Genomic DNA, 26261 nt, shown 5'->3' on the forward strand with positions numbered 1-26261 from the left:
CCACCGAGTATTCTTTGATATACACTAATTTCATCTCCTATGCTGCTTCTCTGTAGACTTGAGTCCCTTTCTAATATTTCAGGCAGCACTCCTTTTTCTGTAACTGGTCATTCCTTCTACTTAGATATTTCAGGAAAGTTATCTGTGCGGAACTATCAAAAGAAAGTAATATACATTTGGGTCCTTACTCTGCTCAAATCACTCCTGAAGGGATTTTTTCATGGTTTCTCCACTAAGCAGTATGGACAATCGAGGCACCTTAATATCCAGGGATCTTCCTTTCTACACTTTCCTGAAGAAGAGGGAAAAAAAAGCAACCTCTGCCATCCCAGTTAGACACAATAAGCACCATTCTAACAATGTCAGCATGCCATTTTTATATCCAAGCAGCCCACAGGGAACAGCACATAATAACATCCCACCCCCTCCTTTCACCTCCCACTCCCTTCTAAGGGATGGAACACCAAAGAAAGTGAACAAGCAGATAAGCCAATTTGAGATATCGTGGGTGAAGTCTAAAACCTGTCCGTTTTAGGAGAGGAGGCCTCCAAACGGTCAGACCCCCAAACCACTGGAAACCTTGGTTCTTATCTGACATGTCTTGGCCCTTAACGTCTGTACCAGCCAGATTGTACCCGACCATATTGATGACTGACGTTGTTAGTTCTCTTTACACACAAATCTTCACATTTTTCTCAGTCTTTAAGACAGAGGAAGACCTTACTCTAAAAACTAATCAAAGTAACTTTGTTTCAGGAATATGTGTTGGTAAATTATATTTTTGTAGATAAATTGTAATTCACATAAACCAGTGGACCTATCCATCTAAAGGATTCTTGTAATAAATGGAATCCATCACTACTAAGGATTTAATGAGGTCTGCTTGGTGCTTTGTACTGTGGTGTCTGAAAATACCTTTATGTTTGTTCCCTTGTTTTATTATCTGTTTCCGACAGCCAGAATGAAAGCTCAGGAATTTTGGAGACTGTTTATCTTTTATCTTTTCCTCTGCTTTATCTATTGCACCTAGAACGTAATAATAGGAGTTCAGTAAGTATTTGCTGAATGAACTCAAAGGTGCCAGCAGCTAGCCAAATGTTCTTCCCTAACCCTAGCAAGCCGCCTGAGAATCTCTGGCACCCATAAAATCCCAACTGCTTTTAGCTAAGTTGCTACAGCAGTGGCTTCCTTATGGGACAGCAGTTCACTGACAAACCTCCTCAAAGACGTTCCTATGACGACAGTTTGCTTACCCCTCGGGGTACTCACTTATTCCTTTGCTATAAACCTAAGACCCGTACATGAAGCAAATTTAGACCAGCTGGTAACTCTTGGAATCCTTTACAAGGTTTTTACAACAATTTTACATGGTTTTAAACGATGATTTTAAAACCAGGCACCAACAGTTACTCTGACATAGTCTGGGGGGGTCCAAAATATGAGCATCAGCAGATGCACGGGGGCCATGCTGAGCTCAGCTGGGCATTCTTGAAAGCAGAGCCAAACAGGGATTTTCCACAGGTACAGTCAGCCCGGAAGTGGCATGAAGCAATTTTAACCCCTCTATCTCAGGCTATCTCTGCCTGCACAGAGACTCAAAGAAGCAGCTGCCGGGGCAGATGGCGGTGAATAGAACAATTGGCTCCTACGTGTCTAACCTTCTCTTAAGCACCAATCCTGCCTCTTGCCATCAGTGTTTCTCCTGCTCATGACTTCACCCAGATTTCTGGGTGCTTCTCCTTCTCAGAGACGATCCCTGATGTTATTTTGACTTGATTTCACTCAGACAGAAATGGTAAAAAGGTGTTTTCCAAATTTACCCGACCATAAAAATATCTGGAATATTTATTTTAAAATGTAGCTTCCAAGGAAATTGCAGACTAGTCCGTCATGCTGGAAATCGGCATCCTAAACCTCCTGGTGAAAATACAAAGCAACCAGGAATATAACAATGGAACCCAAAAACACAGATACACAGTTTGTGTACACCAATGTTCATAGCTGAACCATCCACAATAGCCAAAAGGTAGAAACTACGCAAACGTCCACCAAAAGATGACTATATAAACAGATTGTGGTATATGTACACGATGGAGTATTATTCAGCCTTAAAAGGGAATGAAATTCTGGCACATGCTACAACATGTCTTACAGATATTATGCGAAGTAAAATAAGCCAGACGCTTACATGAGGCCCCTAGCGTAGGGAAATTTATAAAGACAGAAAGTAGAACGGTGGTTACCAGGCACTGGGGTGAAGGGAAGAGGGGAGTTCGTGTTTAATGGGTGCAGAGTGTCAGCATGAGATGGTGAAAAAGTTCTGGAGATGGAGACTGGTGATGGTTGCACAACCGTGCGAATGTATGTAAGCTCGCTGTACATTTAAAAACGGTTAAAATGGTACATTTTATGTGTATCTCTATTTTACCATCATTAAACAATCAAGCAAATACATAAAGACACTCCGTTTTTTTGTGCGACTAGGGAACAGATATAACCTGCAGATGCTAAAACACATATCAGGGCCCGTAAAAGCAGCTGAGAACGGGCAAAAGCCATAAAAGAGGAAGCGAACAGGAGACATTTCAAGGGTGGTGAGGGACCCTTGTATTAGATGTCAGAAACTACCAGGGGGGAAAGTCAGTTACTTGCTGAGGGTAAGGGACTCACGCTGTAGCTCTGAAACAATATCACTTTGTTTGCAAAAGGGGTTGTGGGAACTGGGATGAGCAAGGCCGTTAGCAGAAGCCCTCCTGACAGCATGTGGTCCAGCGAAGCAGGGGTGGTGAGACCACCCAAAGCATCACACAGACAGTCCAAGTCTGAGAGCAGTCCGTTTTGTTTCTGTAGCAACAGAGGAGGAGAGAGCATTTGGGTTATAAAGCTTCAAAGGCTACCCTAGCTGCCTCGCTGGCTGTGAAATAATCTGCCAAAAAAAGTGGTTTATGAAAATCTAACTAATTCACTGTTAGGCAATTAAAAAAGGATCTGGCACCACATTGATACAAATATACTTCTTTTAAAAATGTGAAAACAAGTACAATCTTACCAATGGACAAAGCAGGAGAAAAATAGCTTTCAAGAAATAGATGAAATTATAACCAAAATGTTCACCATGAATTAAAAAAAAAATGAAGTAATTGCATCTCTGGAAGACACCCACAAAATAGAAAAATACAAGAACTCTGGGAAGAGATAATGAGACAATAATAAGAAATAAAATGTGAGCCGAAAGAAGTACAGGAAAAAAGTAAACCCAGTAGAGATGAGAATGAAATAAATAGAAGGAACACAGGGAGAAGACACAGAAGGAAAATACAGTCAGAGTCACAGTGTATAAAAATAAGAAAAGTGCAACAAAAATTTTAAAGGACAGAGCATTGTATAGACACAAGTAAAGGAGTACCCATGTATGCAACATTGAAATCCTTGCAGAAGAAAACCAAAATAATGTAACAACAAATAGATAAAAAAAAAAATCCAAGAAAGCTTTCCTGAAATAAATGAGGTTGTGAATATACACATTAGAAGGACATTCTAAGTACCAAAGAAAACTCATCCAAACAAGCACACCCTAATAAAGTTATTAGACTGAAAAGGTAAATAAGAATCCTTTGGACAGCCACGCAAAAGATTAAATCATTTATAATGGGAGAGAGTCGTGATGACTTCAGAGTCTCCCATAGGCACTGGAGGTTTGATTAGATCCAGATTTCACTTCGTAGCGTTGCGGCTGGATTTGATAATTCATTGATTAATTGCTTAATTCTACTAATATTTAGGAACCATTCAAAAAATGTTTGTATGTGTGGACAATAGAAGAATCATCTGATAACCTATCAGTTTCCTGAGGCTCAAAACCATGTTTTACACACAATGTAATTTATAGATGATGTGATACAGAATTGTACACCTGAAATCTATGTAATTTTACTAACAATTGTCACCCCAATAAATTAAAAAAAAACATGTTTTATTTAACTTATATGCCCTTGGGAAGCTCAGACCACAGACTAATGGGAAAGACAAACATGTACACAAATTATTACAATACAATTTGCTAACAATCAAAAATCAAGATAGGAACAGTAGGAAATGTCTGCTCAGATGGACAAGAATTTCAGGTAGAGGTAGGAGAAGGCCTAACCTAGTGTCCGATCATTATGAAATTTGACCTTAAATGATAGGTGACAGAAAGGTCAATGGAGGGTTTTAACTTTGGGAGTAATAAGGAGAAAGTGTGTGTCTGTGCGTGTTCTGTGCTTGTGTGTGTGGGGGGGAGGGGTATAATTGTTACTGGACCTCAGAGGTCCAGGAATGAGTTAATCATACTTGATAGGTCGTGGCATATTATCATTTGTGTGTGTGTCCAGACAAAACTCTCTTTTTATTTACTCTTTTTATCCTCTATTCTGTCATTCCCCTCAACTCGTAACCATATTATGTTTAATGATATTTTTGTCTGTGTTCCTACAAAATATACATGCTTTTGCTGAACACATTTTCCAATGGCCACCTTTATTTTCAATTCATTTCTTCAGAACACTCTGGCATTTGCTCCTTTTGTAGTAAGTTAAAATTGAAGGTGACAGTCTTCCCAATGTCCTAATACCTGAGTACCAAGGGACACTTGGCTTGTCCTGTTGGTGTGTTCCAGGTCCCACTTGCTTTTTGTAGCTAAGGAAAGTAACGATATTAATTTTGAGAATGCATTAACTGTCACTTAAAAAAAAGAAGCTAAGTTGAGTTAAATTACCAAGAGTTTTGGTTAATATGGTATTTCAGAATGTCATAAACATTGGAAGCCAGTTATCTGTCAACAACTAGGTCATCTTCAACGATAAACAAACACAATTGCCAGCCAGAGTCCAAAGGTTCTCCTAAGTGCCACAAAAACTGTAGGGTAGGTTCTTGAATTCAACCACTTGGCTAAAAAGCCCAGATTCTTCTTAGAAGGAAACCAGCACCAGGAAAGAAAGGAAAGGGGGTCTGGCAGAGAATGGAGTGCCATGAAGAGTATCTCATGTGAAGGAACCGGTATCCAGTTCGAAGTCACCCGTCATTACGTGCAGACGTATTAAAAGGAGAATTGCTTTACACTGTCACAACCACAAGATTCACAGTACAGACCACATTCCCAAGACGCGGATTCAAAGACCCACAGATGTGGAAGGGGATGGTTGAGGTCATCCAGTCTAATTTGCTCATTTTCTGACAAGGAAACTGAAGATCGTAAGTGTGACTTGCTCATGGTGACAAGGTCCTGGGCGCCTTGCTTCAGCAGCTACTGCACCCAGCGTAGATTATTCAATAAATGTGTGCTAAATTCATGCTTTTGAACAAAAGATGGGACGGGTCCTTCTCACTGTTTACATTCTAGATGTAAGAAGGCTTGCCTAAAGGAAGATTTCTAGAAGAGGGTGAAGCAAGGATATGACGCAGTCTGTCACTGAGACACACCTTTAAAAAAAAAAAACCTTTTACTGTGGACATTTTTTTAAGTGCATGAAAAGAGAGAATACAATGAACGCCCACGTAGCCATCATCCATCTTAAACAGTGATCAACATGCTGCTATTCTTGTCATGTATGGATTTCCCCCTTTTCCTTTTCTTTTTTCTTTTTGCTTTGTTTCGTCTGGTTGGAATATTTTTAAAGCAAAACCAAGACATGGTATCACTGTACCTTTAAATATTTCTGTATCTACCTCTAAGAGATGAAGACTTTTAAGTGATCTCACCATAATAACATGATCACACCCTGTTAAATTGACTTCTTAAAAAGGCGAACGTCTAGCGCAGGAAAACAAGTCGATTCACTAATGGACCAAATTCTCAAACGACAATCTTTCAGTAAGGCTTAAAATTCAACAACATCAACAACAACAAGAAAGAATTTCAAAACTAAAGATTGCAATCTCATTTTTTTTCTTGCATTAATCTGCAACTACAAATCTGGAGATTCAGATTCCAGGATAGGATAAAACTGGGCCCTGAATCGAAACCATTAATCATATCCTGTTATGTTTAGTTCTCTACTTCTTCTTGATGTTTTAATTCAATATCAGTTGAATATATTTAATCATGTTTTCCCCCAGGGAAAAAAGTACTTTAGATCAATCATGGAAAATTTTGACCAAGGGATAAATTCAAAGCTAAAGTAGGGTGGCTGTCAGAGTCTATATGCAAGATGTTGAATGAGGTGCTAACTTAGTCCTGTAGAAAGTCCTGTGTTAATAGGCTGTCGGATCACTCAATTATCTGCCACATAGAGCTAGTACAAAACACCCTAAGACTCGCACCTACAAATGTGAAAATCACAAAAAACAAATAAATGGCAATTGGGTAACAGGTCGCCTTACCCCCTATACTAAAAGTAGACACTAGCAAATGACAGGTTGAGATAGCTCATAAAACATTAGGCTTTGTGTCAACTTGGTATTAAACTAAGCGTTTTATTTTTATTGGAATATTTAGAAAGACCTTTCCACACACAGCAGGTGCTCCATAATATGTGTTGATTGGATTTAACGTTGGAAACAAGTGTTTCCAACATAGCCGTTACTGTTACATCCCTGACTATGTAAAGTGCAATGGATTTGTGTTATTCCACATCCTAGAACGGAGTAGGAGAAAAGCTTTTACTTACCTAGGCCTTTGTGCTTCCCTCGGCACGTTTTCTGCTGCCCCAAATCTATACCTTCATATTCAGGGCTCATGCTGAGTTGGTGTTTGTGTGGGTGGCGACACCCACATCCTTACTTCACCCCCCTTCCTAACTTTCAGAGAAGCCAGAGGGCTGTCCACGGGGGGGGGACATTTTCTGAATAGTAGAAAGGCACTTGCCAATACTTTATTTTGACACGTCAGTGCTGATTCTCCTGAATAAACAGCCTATTCGGTAAGTCATACCTCTCCAGACAATCCTATCTCATCTTTTTCCTGGCCTGGAATTCACGAGACCCAAATAGAGATTATGTTATCATGTAGGTTCCTAATTACACACTAGCTTGTGTATAAACACATTTGATCTCCCACGTATTTTTCTACCGGCACATCTTCCCTCCCAACCACAGTAACATGAAAAAAGCAGTACCACTCGACCCTTTTTATAAAGCCTTAGTCTGTATTTTGCAGTATGGATGATATGGGCAAAGAAGTTCGTGTTACCCAGAGCCCAAAACCAACCCACCAACCAACAAACAAAAAAAAACCGACGTGACAACTAAGTTTTCCTCATTAGCTGTGTGTCAATCATCTTTGTGGTGAGACACGTCTGCTTTCCTGGAATCGTGCACAAAAAAATCATATGAAGAGTGCTTTTTTTAAAACACCGTCCCCAGTACCTCTCCAGGCCTTTATCAGAAGGCGAGACCCAGGAATCTGTAATCGTAACAATTCCACAGGTGATTTTTCTGTGGCCAGCGCCAACAGTGTGTGAGAATCACTGCCCAGAGTATTTGAGTGGCACTCTACATGTATCGAGTTTTATATAAATGTGTTGAATAAATGAATCAAAACTGGGAACTGGCAACTCCATGAGCTTAGACTGTCTCCAACGTGTACAGGTCCAGGACCTTGGAAATATTTCACATCCGGCATTGTCTGGCCTGGACAGAAGCTGACTCCATTCTCATCCAGGCTGCCTCACCTCATCCCACCCTGAGCAACGAGCAACACTGCCACTCAGCTGAGAAAACCTTGCTTGCTTTACCCCTTTTCTTGTAAAGCAGGGAGACTGAAATCATAAACCCCAACCTGACAGAAACACTACATACCATATAACTACTCGTTGGCTATCTACTATAATAGACTCTATGTATGCCGGGCACGGTAGAGGATACAAAAGGATTCAAGGTTTGATACGTGCCCCTGAACAGTTTACATTCAAAGTTGGAAAGACCAAAAAAGGATGTGTCACATCCTGTGCTGGGAACTTCTTGACATCATCTTGTTCATTCCTTGGAGAAATTCTGTAAGAGGGGACAAGTATTATCATCTCTATTTTATAGGTGAAGAAAAGGAGGCACAGAGAGATTAAATACCGGCTCAAGGTTATAGTACGTTTGGCAGAGTTTGGATTTGAACTCTTCTTTCTGACTCTACAATCCAAGCTGTTGCTGCTAAGCTACTATCCAGAGTGCAACGGCGATGACTATGCATTCAACACCCACTGAAGAAGTGTGCAGTGGGCATTTAATGGGCCCTGGCACAGATGCCACTCACGCTCCATCCCTGTCTTCATACAGCTCCCAGTTTCATTGGGAAGCCAGACATTTAACAGTGAGTGCAATGCATGTTACAGGGGAGAACTGCAGGGTGGTACACAGCAGCCTGGAACCAGGAACTTCCGTTGGTCTGAGGATTCAGCAAGTAGCGGAATCCAAACTTCGCACCTTCGCTTCCTAGCTGCCTGGTGGGGGGGGCCAGTGACGGTTCCTCGTGGGCAACATAAGGACAATACTACCAATGACAGATCTTGTGAGGGTTAAGGGATACACGGTATGTGAAGCACAGAACAGGACGCAAAGTAAGCACTCCAAACCCATTGATTAGCAATTATTTTATATATATATATGTATATGTACATATACATATACATATATATATATACAACTAGCTTGCACAGCTTTTTATAATTTAAAAATAATAAAATTGGTGATAGATACTTTTATTATTTTGATTGTGGTAATAGTTTCACAGGCATATACATGCGTCGAAATATATCAACTTGTGCACTTTAAATATATAGCATACTATATGTCAAATACACCTCAATACTAAACCTATAATCAAATTATTTTTAAAAATAAGTCGTTTTAATCAAGACAAAGATAAAGACAGGAAGACAATTAAGAGCTACCAAAAGTTTCCTTAGATGACAGGTGGTGGTGATTTGGATTATGATGATGGCGATTGGAATGGAGGAAAAGAAGAAGTTGGGGATTGATCAGATGTGGAGGGTATTCAAGATAAAGGAGAGAAAGGAGTCTGGTATTTTCCAGATTTCTGGCTTGAGCAAGCTGGGTAGATGGTGCTACAGGTTGGGTTCCCTGGGAAACAGACAAAAATTTGCACACAGAACTTTCATTAGACTGCTTTGGGATCAAAACCAGTGAAAGGGGAGAAAAAAGCAGAGTTAGACTGACTGAGAAGCTGGTCTACATACCGTCCCTACGTGGAGCTCAGGAACCGAGATGTCCCCTACAATAGTCCTCAGATAGTGGAAGGGCCAGATCTTCATGCCTCCACCCCGATTAGTCCTTAGAGGGTGGATGCCTCTGGAAGGAGGAGTGCAAGCTCTCCTTCGAGGAGGCCGTCCCCAACGAGGGCTGGTCCTTGGGGGCCCTTCGCAGCCAGCACTCCCGAAGGGAGATCGGGCAGCATCTCTCAGAGTCCTGCCCTCTCCCTGAGACACAGGACACTTGTTTCTCAGATTGGTAACAACTTTTTAAGCCACACCCCTGCAGGAATAATTCCCCCATTTCTTAAGATGAAAAGGATGAGGTTTCTGTGGGAATAAAAACAATCTGAGGAAATTGGCCCTGCTGCTTCTCTCCACTCACGGTGCAGGATTCAAACCCCACGCTGCCTAGTCCTTGGGTTGTCATGACAGCTTCCTAAAACAGCTGCTCCTATACCCAGGCAAATCTCTCTCTACCTTTCAGCTAAAGAAATGCTTCAAACACTAACCATTTATATCCCCAGCAGCTGGCACAGTGCCTGGTACATAGCACATGCTCGATTAATACTTGTTGAAAGAAAAAAATGACTGAGAAATAATATACCTGAAGCTCTATTTCATGTGTGATGTCAATAAAATTCACAAATTTTACCTAGACTAGGAAACATCCAGTTTACACCCATTCAAAGACTCTTCTTGGCCCCAGGGGTAAAACCCAAACTCCGTTTATAAGGCTGTGGTCTCTGACCACCTCTGTCCACGTCCTCAAACCTGGTCCCATCACGTGATGACCTACCATCCCCAACATAGAGACATGCTCAGTCACGCACCCTTGACACACACCCACACGTGTAGCTAATTCCTATAAAATGTTAGGTTCATCTTCCCTGACCAGCCCTCCCTCAAGTCTGGGATGGTACCTCCTCTTTTGGCTCACATGGGACCTTTTAATTCCTTCATCAGAGCATTTATCCCCTTTAGTTATAATTCCTTATAATTTTTTCCCTCCCCCTCCCCCATCCCACTTCACTATAAACACTGAGAGCAGGAGTGTAGACAGTCTGACTTGTTTTTATATCCTCTGTGGATGGCACAATGCCTGGTACATCATAGGTTCTTAATAAGCATTTGTTGAAGGGGGAAAAAAATAACATATATTAAGTTAAATGTTCCATATTAAAAGTAAAAGCAAGGGCTGGCCTGGTGGCTCAGGTGGTTAGAGCTTCGTGCTCCTAACCCAAAAGGCGGCCGGTTCGATTCCCACATGGGCCAGTGGGCTCTCAACCACAAGGTTGCCAGTTCAACTCCTGCAAAAGATGGTGGACTGCGCCTCCTGCAACTAGCAATGGCAACTGGACCTGGAGCTGAGCTGCACCCTTCACAACTAAGACTGAAAGGACAACAACTTGACTTGGAAAAAAGTCCTGGGAGTAAACACGGTTCCCCAATAAAGTCCTATTCCCCTTCCCCCCCCCCAAAAAAAAGTAAAAGCAAATAATACAGATTTATGACCTATCTCATGACACTTACAAACAGACAGTTGGAGAAATGCATTCAGAATTCCCATTCCATTCATTTTCTGCGATCACTTAGAGAAAAAGGCAAAATCTTCCCCTGTCATTAGGTCATTTCTGTGACCCAATAAAGTTCTATGCAAGACTTCCTTGCAAGATGGACACTAATTCTCTAATGCAAAATTCCCCTCTAAGGTGATTTAAGGAAAATTCCTCTAATACAAGATGCAATAGTTAGTTAGGACTTGTTAACAAGGCCCCTCATCCTAATAAGCCCTTAGACCCTCAGCTCGTACCAGGGCCTGGCTGGTTGGACCAGAAGTCACACTGCTAGACAACAGGCAACAAGCTCGTGCTCGCTGAAAACATTTTCTCCTCCACTGTTCCTGGAAAGAAGTTCAACTTTTGCAACTTTGGGTCCAGAACAAAAAATGATAATAATAATCCTTTCTCTTACCTTTTGACCTGAAAGGCCAAACATGTCAAAGAAGGAACTAGAACTTCTATTTGCATGGTATCCTGTAAGCTTAAGTGCTTTCCCATTATATCATTTCACAGCTTTGATAAAGTTGGAGAGAGAAATAATTAATGCATTCATTGCTGAACTGTTGGTTCAATTTGAATTTGAAGGAGGGCGACTGAAGAGTCCACTCTCCAAATCAGTAATAGTTACTTAAGTATCAGATAAACCAACTTACTGAGGATTTATTACTTAAGGATTTTAGGCAGTATTTCCTGAGTCATGGGAAGTATCAAAGCCACAGCAGTCTCGTGCAACCTAGGATGATTGATCACCCTACTAGTAGCTTTTCAGGGTTGAACAGGTGTCCTGGTCACCTGTCCCCTAACAAGTGGCACTAGTTTATCAATCATTACAATGATTATAACTTTGCAATTGAAAGTCTCGAACAGGTAATACTGAATATTGAAATGAAGAGAATTTCATTTCAGTGTCATTTCCCCAGGCTATGAAACACCTGGAGAAGCTTTTTCTCAAACGTCTTTCAGTCACTATTCCTCTTCTCTCTTCTTCCTATCAAGACTCTGCACTATAAAGTTAACAATGGTCCCCTCCCTAGAGCACTGTACTACTAATTCTCATTTGAAGCAATTATCTTACTGAGATTCTCAGCGACTCAATGGAATATTTCTGAAATAACTGTTTCATTAACTCCAGCAGAACTAAGAATGGAGAATACAAAGAAACAAAACCTGAATGAGGCATGGACGGCGGACACTCTGTAACACATGAAATGCTCTTTTTCCATCGGAAGCCTAGAAGTTATTCAAAATAACCCTGTCCTGGTGCCATCAAAGAAAAGTACTATCAACCTTACTCCTCCTAATTACTATGGAGCATGAAGAGATTTAAAACTGGGTGGTTTCAATGATACACTGTATGCTACTTGGTTGGGCAGCCAAAAAAGTAAAAAGTACCTTGTACTTCAAGAAATGCTACAGGCAACAGTCAGGGTTACAGTTTTGGAGGTACTTATTGCATGCTGTACTTATATCCATCAGCAACATCTCAAGTTTCTATTTTCTGGTCTAAAAGGTCGAGAAACCACATATTCTGTATCCTCAGTTACCACCTGGTTAGTTTCCCTGGTCGCCTTTTCTGCTCTGCATTCCCTAGACCCACCCTTTTCCACTTACCATTGACCTTTATCATTACTCACTTCCTGTCTGGGGTGAACTTCCAGCCAAAGCAGAACCAGCAATGAGCCAGGGAGTCTGTTTCCTCCATCTTCTCCCTCTTCCCGTCCCTTCTTCTCAGGGCTCTCAGACACTGTTCATTAACGACCAATGCCTCACCCTCTTGACTTGGGTCCACTGCTCCAAGAATTTAGCTTCTCCTCTCAACTAAGAAAATTCTGGGCGGATAGTAAACCTCATTAACATGTGACTTGTGATCAACGAACACCACTTTTAGCCAAAATGTACCTTTTATACCATGACAAAAAGGGTTTTCTGAGCCACTTTATAATAGACTGATAAATAACAGAAATATTTACCTTACTTTACATATATTTTATATACAACACATACAATATAAAGTTTAGTACATATAATTTCTTACAAGTAGACCAGTCGTTTTTCAAAGCACTGGCAATCTTTTTTTCTGATCTTTATTAGCAAAGTTACAATAGCTGTTGACATTCATAAAATAAGATTACATTTTCATACAGTATTTGGGTATTATGGTTTTCATTACATCAGGCTTATAATGTCTCACAGTTTTACTGAATATGATTTTTGGGACCACTGGTGAAAAGAAACCAAAATTGTCACGTGCACATAAACCTTTAAGAAACACTGCTACTAATAAAGCATGATCCCTTCATTGATTCGTTTGTTTTTCACCGAATGCAGGTATCTCCTGCTTTTCGAAAGTTCACATTATTCCACGTTACTTTTACAAAAGACCTACTTTAGTACCTATGTTTGACGAAAGAAGTCCAAAGAGGATTTTTGCTTTGAAGAAAAAGGACAAGAAGTGAAAACAGGGTTCTGCATTTGTTTGGCAGCGAGCCTTGTAAAGGCCACGCACACCTGAGCAGAGAGAGAGGCCCCGCCCAGCTCTTTCCCTGAGAACCAAGCTCAGCATCTCAGCATCAGGCCGCCAGGGCTCCAACTGTATCTGTGAGCATCTGGGCTTTATCTCCATTTATCTTGTGCATCTGTTAGCAAGATGTGTCCTAAGGTATCGGAAAAGCACACGAGAGCTGGTAAGGGTGTTAGCTTAGCATAAAACTGGACATAATTAAGCATATTTGGTGAGATGTAGTAGATTTTTCTTGGGGTCTGGGAACACTCAAGATGTTTTCCATATAAATGAATGGGAATTGCTTCTTCGCTTTACCCCATTTTGGCTTATGCAAGGTTTTATAGGAACACTCTAATTTCAGATATTGGGGAAACCTACATCCCATAAATCTTCAGTGCCTACAGGTTTATAGAATCATTCCCAAACTGAGAAGGGTGGAAATTCAACAAAACCATTAGCAAATAAGGCTGGGCAATCACAAAGGAAATAGGCCATATTATTTGGAGAATTAATTTGTTTTCCATAAGAAATTAGTTTGCCTGATTTTATACCACCAACTGGCAATTTAATAATTTTACTCTAAAACTGTTGCTTAAAAAGCAGAACTGGAAATTAAAGGACAAGTTTTCATTCACTCTGTCAGGAAAACATTTTTTGTTATGACAAATTTATTTACACTGAAGAAGTAAGTATTAGGAGAGCTGTAAATGATCCAAAACAAAGTAAATTTTAAAAGAATATTATTTGGCCTTGGACAGTGTACCAATACCTAAAGATTTCAGCCCAATTTCCCCCACTACATTGGAAATAAGGGAAATAAGACTGTTCTCTGAGAGCCTAACTTGAAGATGACACAGAACGGATAAGAGGAGAAACAAGCAAAGTCACCTTGAAAACACAAACTGGCCTGACTTGACTGTAACTAGATTTTTATTGAAAGAATATTGCTAAGCGGTCTGGGTAGCCATGGAAACAGAGAAAGGCGCACAGAGGGGCACTTTAGGGCCACTGCCCACCCAACTGCTGTCAAGGAGACAAGGAGCCAAACTGACAACACAGCAGGGTGTCCCTGCGGTGCTAGAGATCAGCATAGAAAGCTGCAATCATTGGAAATCGAGGATTTCTTCCTTTGGGACAAAAGCATCCTGTCCTGGAGAAAGATGGATCAAGAACAGTCTATACTCAGAACTCCACTCGTTCTGAATCTGTCTGTGCTCATCAAGCAACCTTCCGATGATGCCTTTGGTTTCCTGGGTAGGTTTGTCTACACAGAAAACACACTAGCTTTGTGGGCTTCAGGTATATAAATTATGTTAGGTTGGTGCAAAAGGCATTGCAGTTTTTGCACTTATTTTTAACCTTGTAAACCGCAGTTCCTTTTGCACCAACCTAAGAGCTCTTGGATGTTACTAAATTAATATTCTGGTTGTGGATGTCAGTCTCATGACGTTGGTTAATGTCAGTTTATCAGAGCTTAGTTTCTGAGACTAAGACACTCAAAACCAGATCTTAGAGGGTTGTGGAAAATTGACCAAAGTAATACTTCTGTGTGCCCTTGAGGACGTCAGCAGGACTTCTGGCAATGACCCTGTGGCAGCTTTTCCATTTCAAAAGACCATAGATATGGGGGGGGCGAGGGGTGGGGGCAAGGAACAAGTGCCTGGACTTTACTTCATTATTTTACTTACTCTAACATTGCGACAGTGGCAACTCCATGAATATATGGGTGGGGAAGACAGCTGAGACCAGGAGAAGAGGCAGGAAATCCTTGGATTCAAAATATACTGTAGATAATGCATAACGTAGACACAAGCTACCATTTACTACACATCCACCCCATGTTCAAACACAGTATTATCTTCGTTTAGTCCCTCACTGCCCTACATTACAGTGGCCTGGTCAAACCCAGCATGGGGGAAGCCTGTCTTCTCCGCAGCTGTAACGAGGCTGGACCCTGCTGGAGAAATCACATAAACCAACTGAATGGTACAGTTTACATCCATGATCACAGACTTCCAGAGTGTTCTCTGCAGAGCATGTCAGTCCTACATGGTTCTTCACAGTAGTTTCACTTGTTGACTCTGAGCTAACTTTTGGATCTTCTCCACAAACTCTTACACACCAAGCCCTCTCAGGGCATTACCTTGCCCCTCCTTCCATGAAAAAGTAGAAGCCATGGACGGGACTTCCCTTATGTCCCCACCATCGAATCATCGATCATCCCTAGAGCTGTGCTTGTGTCTCCTTCCAAGGTGACCTCTGCATCACCGTTCCGGACCCCTCCCCCCCCTTCAGACTTTCCCATAAACTTGACTCCTTTCGTTTTCCTTCTCTCCACTACAGGATTGCTCCCCACCCCCTTCTACTGGGTTATTCCCATCATCACGCAAACAGGACCGATTGTCTCCAATACTTGAAAGTGTCTCTTTTCACTCGACATCCCCTCCAGGCACTACCTTGTTTCTCTGTTGCAACAGAGTTCCATTTCTGGGAGTAAGTGCTTATCTGTCGTCTCCACTTTCTCAACAATCTATCTCCTTTATGACTCACTAGCATAGGGCGCTCTGACCTCACTGCTCCACCAAAACGTCTTGTAAAAGATACCGGGGACCTCCAGGTTGCCAAGTACAAGGGACATTTCTGGCTCTTTCTTCCTATACGTGACCTCTCAGCAGCATTTGACAGAGTTGATCGTTCACCCCTTCTGGTCATACTCTCCTCTCCTGGCTTTTGTGACATCATCCTCTCTGGGTTTTCCAGCTCTCTGGCTTCTCCCCAATGTTCTGTGTTATATCCTCCACTTAACCTCTAAAGCTCCTGAGGGCTGGCCCTTTTTTCTTCTTTCTCAACCCTCTCTCTGAGCGGTCTTATCTCTTCCCACCACTTTAAACACATGTCTATGAAACACACGTGAAATACATATGAAAGACATCTCTATGGAGCCCAAATCTCCAACACCAACCTCCCCTCTGAGCTCTAAACACGCGTATCAACGGTGTACTTATCCACACTTGGATATCACATGAGCCTCTCCAATTTCACAGGTCCGCAATGTAACTTTTCCCAAGTTTTTTAATATTTCATTTTGATTGGCCTACCAATCCATTTTCCTTTTCTCCCCTATCACCCTAGTGTTTATAAATGTCACTGTCATCCACCTGGTTGTTCAAGCCATAAATCTGTAAGTTGTCACTGATTCTAGTCTTTTCTTTACACACACACACACACACACACACACACACACACACCATTTAGAAGTCATCATCTGACACAAGCAAGTATATTCTAGGTCCAGAATATATACCAAACCTGTGTACTTCTCTCATCTCCAGTGTCTCTATCACAGCCCAGACCACTGTCATTCTTCACGACCGCAATTACTTCATTGCTGCCTCCCAGGGCTCCTTGCTTCCGTTCTTATTTCCCTCCAACTCATTCTTCACACTTGCGCTCATCAGTAATGGTGAGATCCTTAAAACGTACAATCAAATCATGTGTTCTCCCTTCTTAAACCTGCCGGATGGTGTTTTACTGCCCCTGGAAGACATTCTGAATGCCTCGTCGCCTCCTAGGCCCCTCTGAACCTAGCCCCTGGCTCTCCTTCTAGTCTCCCCTTGCGCCTCTCTCTCTCTAAACGAAGCTCCAGACATACTTCTCTCCTAGTCTCCAGAACATCCCACACTCTTTCCCAAAGCAAGGCATTTGTCCTTACAGTTCACTGGGTCCAGAGCACTTGTTCGCCTACTCTTTGCCTTGCTCCTTTTTGTTATCGTTGAAATCCTGCTTTAAATGGCCCCTTCTTGGAAAGGGACACACTGACCACCCTATCTAAAGTAATTTCCTCCTGCCTTTCTTCCTCATTATCCTTTTATCTTGATATCCTATCTGCTTCCTTCATTGCATGAATCCACATCTATTATGCGACCTGCATCACTAGACTGTTTCATGAGGACCAGGGTCTTACCTGTTCTTTACCTTTGTATTCCAGTCTCTAGCACATATAGTAGGTGCTCAATAAATATTTTGTGTGTGAATAACATAAATGTGAGAAGTAGGTATTATTATCTCCATTTTACAAATGAGGACACTGAATCTGAGGGAAGTTACAAGTCACTTACTCATACGCCATAGCAATTAATTAGCAGAACGTGTATTCATACCTGTTCTTGTTTTATTCTAAGCCCCCCAAATTTGTAATGCTTTTGAATTTTAAATAAACACAATGCCATATATATATATATATATGTATATTACACACACCATATGTATGTATACATGCACATACTATAAATGTCCGTATGCACGGAGTTATCATTTGTTTCTCATAACATTTTTATGACACAATTTTTCACTACACATTAAAATTTTTTTCTGATTATGTAATCTGGAAATTATAGAAAGGCATACATAAAATATTTTTTAAAATTCTGATGGCTGTAAGATAACTATTGTTAACATGTTTAGTATTAACATCTTAGAGTACATTTTTGAGTCTTTTTTTTCTATGAATATGCATATTTACTGTGTGTTTATAGCATAATCATGGCACAAGCATGTTATGGCGTAAGTATTTCCCTGATCGTTAAATATTACTCTGAATTTAATGGCTTCGAAATATTACATAATATGGATGTCTCATAATGCATTTATCTATATCTTTATCAACGGGCAAGTTTGTGTATTATGATTATTGTATATGCACATTTCTGGAAAATATCAAGGTTAAGATTATGCATGGTTTAATTCTGATACACACTGCCAACCTGTTGTGAACCAATTCGCACACCTATCCACCCAATACAGGAGTCATCGCTTGCGTGAGGCAATATCAACCCGTAATCGTGGTCAAGTCAGGAGGTCCTGGAGAGCTTTGCAGGCTTAATCTTTACCTGTAGCGAGAACTCTGGTTGCAGGAACTCCCTCCGGCCAGCAGGTGGCGACATCGCCTTCCGCCGGGGTCGCACGGCCACGAAGGCGTCACGTGATCCGGCCGTCTCTGCGCCGGAGGGCGGTGCTGCGGAGACTGCTGTACGTACGCCGCGGCATGACGTAATACGTAGGGGCTGGCTAGTCGCCATCTTGCTTCTTGTTCTCGCTCGCTCTCTCCCTCTCGGGAAGCAGCGAAAGTGCTTTGGCGGTTTGTCCATCTGCCGCGGCGGCTCTCCGAGTCCGGCGGTCCTTCGGGCGCCCCCACCCCCAGCCTCCTGTTCCCCTTCCTCGGATCAGGCCTCGGCGGAAACCCTCCAAGTGCGCACCCACACTCAGCTTGACACCCTGGCCGGTAAGGCGAGAAGCGAGGGCGGCGGAGCCGCGATCAAAGCGGGCCCATCGTGGCGGGCGGGCGTGGGAGCGCACCCGACCCTCGCGCCCCGGGCCGAGGAGCCGCGTGGGGAGGGCCCGGGCATCCCCTTCCTTCGCTGTGGTGACCACCGTCTCCGTCGGGGGAAGTGGCGGCCTCCGGCTCGGGGAGCGGGAAACCGCGCTCAGACCCGCCCCATGTGGTCTGCAGCGGGAGCTCCGGACCCGGCGGCCTCTCGCAGCCCAGACCCCGGCTCGGGCCCGGCCGGGGGCCTTGCGCGCGTTGCCGGGGAAGCGCAGGGAGTTTCCATCCCGCGGGACAGGCGGGCGCGCGCGGTCCCTTTAGCTGGCGTGGGCGATGCGTCCCCCAAACAAGTCCGGGGCTCCTCCAGGCAGGGCCTCCCCTGCCTCCCTCTGCTCCGTGTGTCGTGAGCGTGGGATTTGCAACGGGACGTGTGTGGGAGACGCCGGGTTAGAGACCTGAGTCGGTGAGAGGCCCTTGGAGGAATCGGGACCAGCCCTACTTCCGCTAGGGACGTGCCGCCCCAACTCCAGCGGAGGGTTCGGGTCGCCTCGCGCGCCCTAGGCCGCGGCATCCCCCAACCTGCGCGGTCTGCCCGGCTCCGCGGCTCCCTCCGACCGACCGGGCCGCGGTGGTATCGGCGCGACCGCCCGGGCCCCGCTGTGGGGCTAGAAGAAAAGGGCATGGGGGCCCACGGGGACACGGGTCAATTCTTCCTTTGCCCGAGACGGATGCGTCTGATTCCTTTAAAGAGATGTACATGGGTTTTGACTCGATTTGAGATTTTTTTTGTTTTTGTGTTTTGGTTTTTTTTTGGTTTTTTTTTGAGGCTGCCGACATGCCTGATGTTTGCTGGCTTCTAAAGCTACCCGGATTTCCGCATTGGCCGATCTTCAGCCTAGGTTCATAGATTCATACCTCGCTAGGGTACTTGGAATCGCACAGTAGGCGGCTGCGCGCTAAGATTTCGTTTGGAATGCCCTAGATGAATCAGGATTCTCGATGAAGTGCTTGATCGCTCTACTCCTGCAAATAAAAATCGATAGGGGCCTACTTAAGCGCCCACCGAACCTACCCCGTGCGTTTGTTAAAAGTAGATTTCACCTCTGTTGGTGGATGCCGCTCTGACTGGAGCCATTTTTAGGTGTGTGTCACAGAGGCACTGCAGCATCTTTTCTGGCCCACCTCAAATGCACTGATCCCCGAACAAAAAATTAGGAATAGGTTGAGTTTTAGCTGTAGCATACAGCCAAGTAGTAACTCTGTCCTTTTCTCTAATGGGACTTTCAGAGCATAGGCCTTTGACTTGTGTTTTTGTATTTTGGTCTGGTGAGCTTGCTGTGTGGCTTGTTCTCCCTCCACCATGTGTTGGCCTTTTTTTCTATGTACTGAGCACAGTAATAAGCCCTTCACACACGTTACCTTTTTACGTCTTAACAGCAAGTCTTTGAGGAAGGTGCTATTATTATCATCTCCAGTTTACAGATGAGGAAATGAAACCTGAGAGGTTAAAGCAGTTTGACTAAGGTCACACAGCAAGTTACTGGTGGTGCTGTATAGATTCAAACCCAGGCTGTCTAAATCCAAAAGGGATGCTCTGAACTGTCAAACTACCTCTCTGTTCTTTGTAATTTTATGACCTATGGGAACTAAACAAGATACATTATTAAGATTATTAACCTAGTTTCTCCCCTTTCAGTATAGAAACATTGTTGCATGTGAAGGTTAAAATGTTGCAGAGGTGTAAAAAGATGGTTTGTAGCTACTTTGGGGCTGGGGTAGAAGCTAATTTTTGTACCCTTTTCTATTTAAAGGCCGGTGGAGTAAAACTCTTTACAGTATGACACATACAATTTTTAAATTTTGAGATGTGGCCTATATTATTGATACAATATGTCCTCATCTGCAAAATGGAGATGATGATATTACTAATCATACCTCCCTGGAAGGCTTGCTGTAAGAGTAACAAAAATAACATATGTAGAGGGTTTATTACTGTGCTCAGTACATGTAATAAATGTCAACTCGTAGTGGAGGGAGGATGGCAGAATATTGGTAGAAGAAAATACTGTCTTGCAAGCAGTAAGTAATCTATATTCTCAGCGTGGAGTATATATTCTTTTGAAATTTAAGAAATAGTTTTTATGGTCTCTTTTTTTCTTTTTTTAAAAAGACCTTTCTCACACTTCCATACTGGATTTTGTTTCTTAAAGATTTCTTCTACATGCTGTACACTCAGTAACCCTAGGGTCAGTGTATTACACATAGCTGAAATACAGAAGTTCTGGCTCATTCCAGCCCGTCTCCCCCCACTCCTACTGCATCCCACCATCCTTACTGGTAAAACGTCTTTAAAGATCATTCTATTATGTCCCCCTCTCCCTTCAAGTGCTTTCCTCCCACCCCCCAAAGCTGTTTCAGTTTGTAAGTCAGTTGAGTAACTTGTGTTTCAGATGCTGTTTATACCATATTTATGTAAGACAAGGATTGATCATTGATGAAATGTGACACAGGTTGGTACAGAACCCTATTCTCCAGTGAAGGAAATCCAAAAGTTGTGTCTGACTGAGTTATGACTAATGTACTTCCAGTAAATCGAGACTTGTCATCTTACAAATAGGGTAACACAATGACAGCTTATCTCAGTCTATGTTTACTGTTGCTTAGAAGTCTTGAGAATTAATTTTCTGAGTCAGAACATTTTAAATTTCTCAATGCCACTGATGCATCATCAATCGGGATGTCTTTTGCGTAAAAGTATTCTCTAGAGAGGGTAACTTTAGTAAATATTTTATTGTATGTTTTTTACCAACCTCCAGGAAGGTTAAATATATGCTGATCTATTTGCGAGTCATATTTCTAGTCGTTATTTTGCTCTAGACTAGCAGAATGCCAGTCATATTTTTGGGCCTGTGTGTGCACGTATTTGCCGGCAAATCAGATCAAACAGGGCTATTACTGAGTTTCAACACTCGTCTCGCTGGCAGACAAAAATTTTGATATGCTTAGTACCTACCTGGAGTCTGAACACTAGGCGTGTGCTAACCAGATAGCAAGAAAATTTCTTCCTGTCAGCAATGGGATGCACTCGCCCCTCTGCCGTGCTGCTGGGTGCTCTGCATTAAGGGAATGGGGGGATGTAATCAGCATTTGTGGGGCGCGTGTAGTGTTAAAGACAAACACTTGTTTACATAGCATACGATCTAATTTTGTACCTGTTAGTATTCCGATATTAGTCTCTTTTTCTTTACTAGACTGTTTCTGTGTCCCCATCACATTGTATGGTTGGTCTATACCTAGAGTTTATTCTCGATTGTTGAATGGATGAGATTAGGAAACACAGAAGAATAAATAGACCTACAGCTAAGGTTTAACTGATGGATATGTTAGGGGAGCAAAAAAATACCCTGTCATTTTCCCCCTTTATTCACCTATTTGAATAGTGTCAGAGCTTTCAAATAGTTTGTGTTTATGTATTTATCCTGAGATTTATAAATATAAATCCTGAGATTTATTTGCATCAGATTTTCCTTTGTAATTTTTAGATTTGTTCAACAAATATTAAAAATTCTTTTAATTTTGTAAGGCCAAGTGAATCAGAGGAGTATGGCTTTTGGGTCCTACTGCCAAGATGTTCACAGTCTTAAGGAATAATAATAAATGTTACTGTGTGATTTAAAAAAAAAAAATTCATACCAGAAGATAAAAATAAAGATATGCAAACAGTAAGGGAAATTTGGGGTAGAAAATCCATATGTGGAAAATTGCCTATAGCACAGATTGAGTTCCCAGTTGGTGACAAGTGAAGGAGTAATGGCCAGGAGAGATCAAGAATAATTGTAATTATTACTGTTCGTTGAGCACTTACTATGCCAGGCGCTGAGCTAAGAACATTTTGTAGATTACCTCTTTCAATCCATGCAGTTATCCTGGGAGGTGGGTAGATATTTTTATCCCCACTATACAACTAGAAAACTGGGATTTAAAGACATTTAAGTAATTTGTTCAAAATTATCCTAGTAAGGAGGATTCAAATCATTAGCTTGAGTGCTTAACTTCGATACCTTACGGATTTCCCAGGGGCCAGTATTTCCCAAACAAGTCAGTCATGACTTTTGCTTTATTTTCAAACCATCTGCCTGTCAATATTTTTTTAACTGTCTTATAATTAAGTGAATTTAAAAGAAAAATGTACATGATTATTTGGTTTTACAGTTTTTCCTCAACCTGTTTTAAAATAAACATAATTTGAAATATTCCTTTATGAACCACTTAAAATCATCTAATATCCCATCAGCAGTGTTTTGTATTCTACCCTTTGGGACATAACTGCTAAGATTAGTGAATGCTGGATAGGATCAGGCAGCAGTTGGAATTAATGAAGGGCAGAAGTGATGAAAGCATAGAATGGAATAGATTCATCAAACAGGAAATGGCTGTATTACAGGAATAGAGATATAAATTAGAGCCTTAACTGCATAATGGGGACAAACATTTCCATGATGAACTGCAAAGTGGAGTGGGTTTATTTACACAGAAATGTAACAGGATGTTGAAGACAATTGATGGCAAGAAAAGGAGAACGAGCATGAGTAAGTGAAGAAGGAAGTCACTATAGAAATCAAGGTGGAAGAAAATGATCTTAAAAATGGGATTAGAGCCAAACGTAGCAGAGTTCAGAATCATACTTGTATGAGAAGTGGCCTTTGAATTTGGCTGAGAGATCCTTGGTGACCCTAAAAGAATTTAGGTCAAGTCATGAGGATGAAAGTGTAAGCAGGAGGACTGAGACCTTGATTTCGAGGTGTGTTGAATTCTCCCCGAGCTCTGGACGAGGAGTCTAAAACCCTTGGTGTAGTCCTTCTGTTGCTTTGTGCCAGCGTTCATTCACTTTGGGGGCAAGTGGCTTGGCTTCTTCAAGTTTTAAGTATACTCATCTGTGAACTAAGGGTACCTGTTTCCCCTGTCAGAGCAGGTTGCAGAAATCACATTAAATGTGTTTCTGTGCATCTTTTGAATTTAATGTTTTGATATCACGTGCATCTTGAACATATTTAAAACAGAAAAGAGAACCATGAAAAACAATAAAATTAAAAGCAAAGAGAGAATAGATTCCCTATGAAGTTGGAAGATTCCTGCCCCTCCCCCCCAAATAAGTGTCTGCAAGATAAGAGGTGGATGCGTCTGTGGTTGGAGAATGGGTGTCTAGCGAAGTTCATAGTTGCTCTTTCTTCTGTCCTCTTTCCTAATGAATCATCTGAAAGTGCAGGGCTGCTATGTGTGGCTGTGCGCTTTGTACACCGCACGGAGATACCAGCTGAAGGAAGCTGCAAAGACAGGTCCAGCGCGTGCTCTGCCTGCAGAGTCCTGAGCCCTGGCCAGGCCCCCCCCCCCCCCCCCCCCCGCAAATTGTGCCTCCACTTCTCTCTCCCGAGGCATCAGCACCTGTGTCTTCCCAGCAGGGTATGTTCTCGTCCAAGAGCACTGTGGAGGCCACTGGATTCTTTGAAAGGCTCCTTAAGGAGGCATATTAAGGATATACATTTAGAAATACATCAGAAACATTTGGGAGATTGGAGAAATGGTCACTAAGGAACAAAAAGCTTAGGACTTTTTCCTAAGATTGGCGAAATAGTTGGGCAAGTACAGCATGCCAGTTTATCCAATGCTATTTTAAAGATGGGTGTCGTAGATTATTAAATATTTCTTGTAACTGGGAAACAGAATATATTAAACGTCATATATTGTCAGATTTTAAAGAGCAGAGGGAAATCTAATCTTCAAAAAACCACTATAATTTTTCAGTTCCAATTAAAATTTAGGTTTTTGGCAATACGGCTAGAGTAGCTTGACCTGTATTTTAAGTAATTGTTTTTAATGTTAGGTTTAAATTTTGTAGCTCTTAATTGAAGAAGCACAATAGGGGAGGTTTAGAATTGCTTCTGAAAGTTAGGAAAATGAAACAGATAATTGAATTTTACTTTAAAAACAGGATAAAAGGTGACTGAAATGAGGCTTTTGTCAGAAGTGGACGTTGGTTATATTGCTGTGTGAGTTTTAAAATGTAATACGAAAATTGGATTTTTTGCTGTACGGTTCTTTGAGTTTTAATATGTACAGATTTGTGTGGCCCAGGCCACAATTAGGATACACAATGTAGAAAGATGAATTATTTCCCAGTTGTGGAACAAGACTGTCTGCCATTTTGGAGGCAAAGAAAGTCCCTCTCTTGCTGAAGAAAAAACTTGAATAAAGATTAAAAAGCCAAAAATAGCCTTCATGTGTTGATTGCCTGATTTCCTCATTGTATATTTACATTATGATATTTGGAAGTATGAAAAGAGTGACAGTGGAAAGTAGGAGAAAGAAAGAGATGGGTAGGTTTGCATGTCTCGTGACAGGCATTTAAATGGAAGAGGAATAGAGCCAGTGCTGGGGGTGGGGTCCGGGGGGAGTGTGATGCTAACCAATTCTCGGCATTCATAAATTTAAACTTAAAATTCCAACCTTAAAGGTACCCTTCAGTTATATGAAAGGCTTAGAGTAATTTGTGATGTCAGCGAGCGTCTTGAAGAGAGTGCTTCTCTTTTTCTCCCATAACAGCCAACATTCTTGCCTTGCAAAAAATAAAGGTGACTAAGAAGCTATTTATGCTTTGGTTTTTATTTGTAATGTATAACTTTTGAAAATATTATCATGCATTAAGTTCTTAATAAGTGCCAGACACTATTCTAAGAGCTTTATACACATGTAGTTAATGAAATCTCACAGCAGACTAGAAGATGTAGCCCACAGATGAGGACATAAAAATTCAGAATTATGTTTAATCACTAGGGAAATGCTTATGCCACAATTGTGCTATAAAAACACCTAGCTACTAAGTAGCAGAGCTGGAGTTTAAAGAGCTGGGCTTTAAACTGAATCAGTTTTAAGAAAATTGTGTAATGTGATCAATTTTAAGATTCTCTAAGTTGTCAAAAAGTGTGCTCTGGCAGTCACCACAAGTAAATGATAGGCACACAGCTTTATTTTGCTAGAACAGTAATTTGTAGTACAGAAGGTTTGATAGCTACATTTCTTTTCTGATTGTTGAGGATTTCTTCTTCCTCAAACTCGGTTGACATGTTTCAGTTTCTAACAGCCTGAGCCCTCTGCCATTCTGATTAAAACTCCCAACAGATTTATTTGTATTACACTTTTTTTAAAATGGCACTTTTTAATGTTTTTACTGTAGTGCTATTAGAAGCAGTCAACATATGGTAGTATTCTTAGGTTTACTATTATAGCAGCAAATGTGATCTAAAAAAATTGACGTCAATTATTGAGTGATTGATTAACAATTAAGAGATGGAAGTGATCATTTCAACCTCTTACTCAAAGCAAGAATTATCTTTAAAATATATTTCTGACAAAGGTGTGTCTTGCTTTTGCTTGAACGCATCTGGTGACCAGACACAATAGTCAACCTTTCACATTCACGTCTTAAAAGCTTCCAAATTTCCAAATTTTTGAACACCGTACTAATATTCAAACCTCATCCCTTTCTCTTTACTTCCATCATCTGCACTGTGATTTGGCTTTCTTTTTAGAGTTTTTGTTTTGTTTTTTACAAAGAAATAACTCTTCACAAAAGTTACTGTATCTCTGAAAAAGAAAACAAACCCTGGGGAAGAGGGTACATACAGCAAGAGAGGGAG

At 41.6% G+C, this 26261-nt stretch overlaps 1 protein-coding gene across 13 annotated transcripts in view; it reads left to right on the top strand.

The window, feature by feature from the left end:
- Positions 1 to 18283: 18283 nt before the first annotated feature.
- The window catches only part of PRRC2C (proline rich coiled-coil 2C), a 77958-nt gene continuing 69980 nt past the window's right edge, over positions 18284 to 26261 (top strand). For 4 of the 13 annotated variants that reach the window (XM_033094044.1, XM_033094047.1, XM_033094040.1 and 1 more), the window contains exon 1: positions 18286 to 18525. The gene's annotated coding sequence lies outside the window, so the exon portion shown is untranslated. Of the gene's footprint in view, positions 18526 to 26261 lie in introns of all 13 variants that reach the window. The other 9 variants (XM_033094042.1, XM_033094049.1, XM_033094043.1 and 6 more) reach the window with 4 other exon arrangements.

This window comes from Rhinolophus ferrumequinum, chromosome 22 (assembly GCF_004115265.2).
Source record: "Rhinolophus ferrumequinum isolate MPI-CBG mRhiFer1 chromosome 22, mRhiFer1_v1.p, whole genome shotgun sequence".
NCBI classification, from domain to species: Eukaryota; Metazoa; Chordata; class Mammalia; order Chiroptera; family Rhinolophidae; genus Rhinolophus; species Rhinolophus ferrumequinum.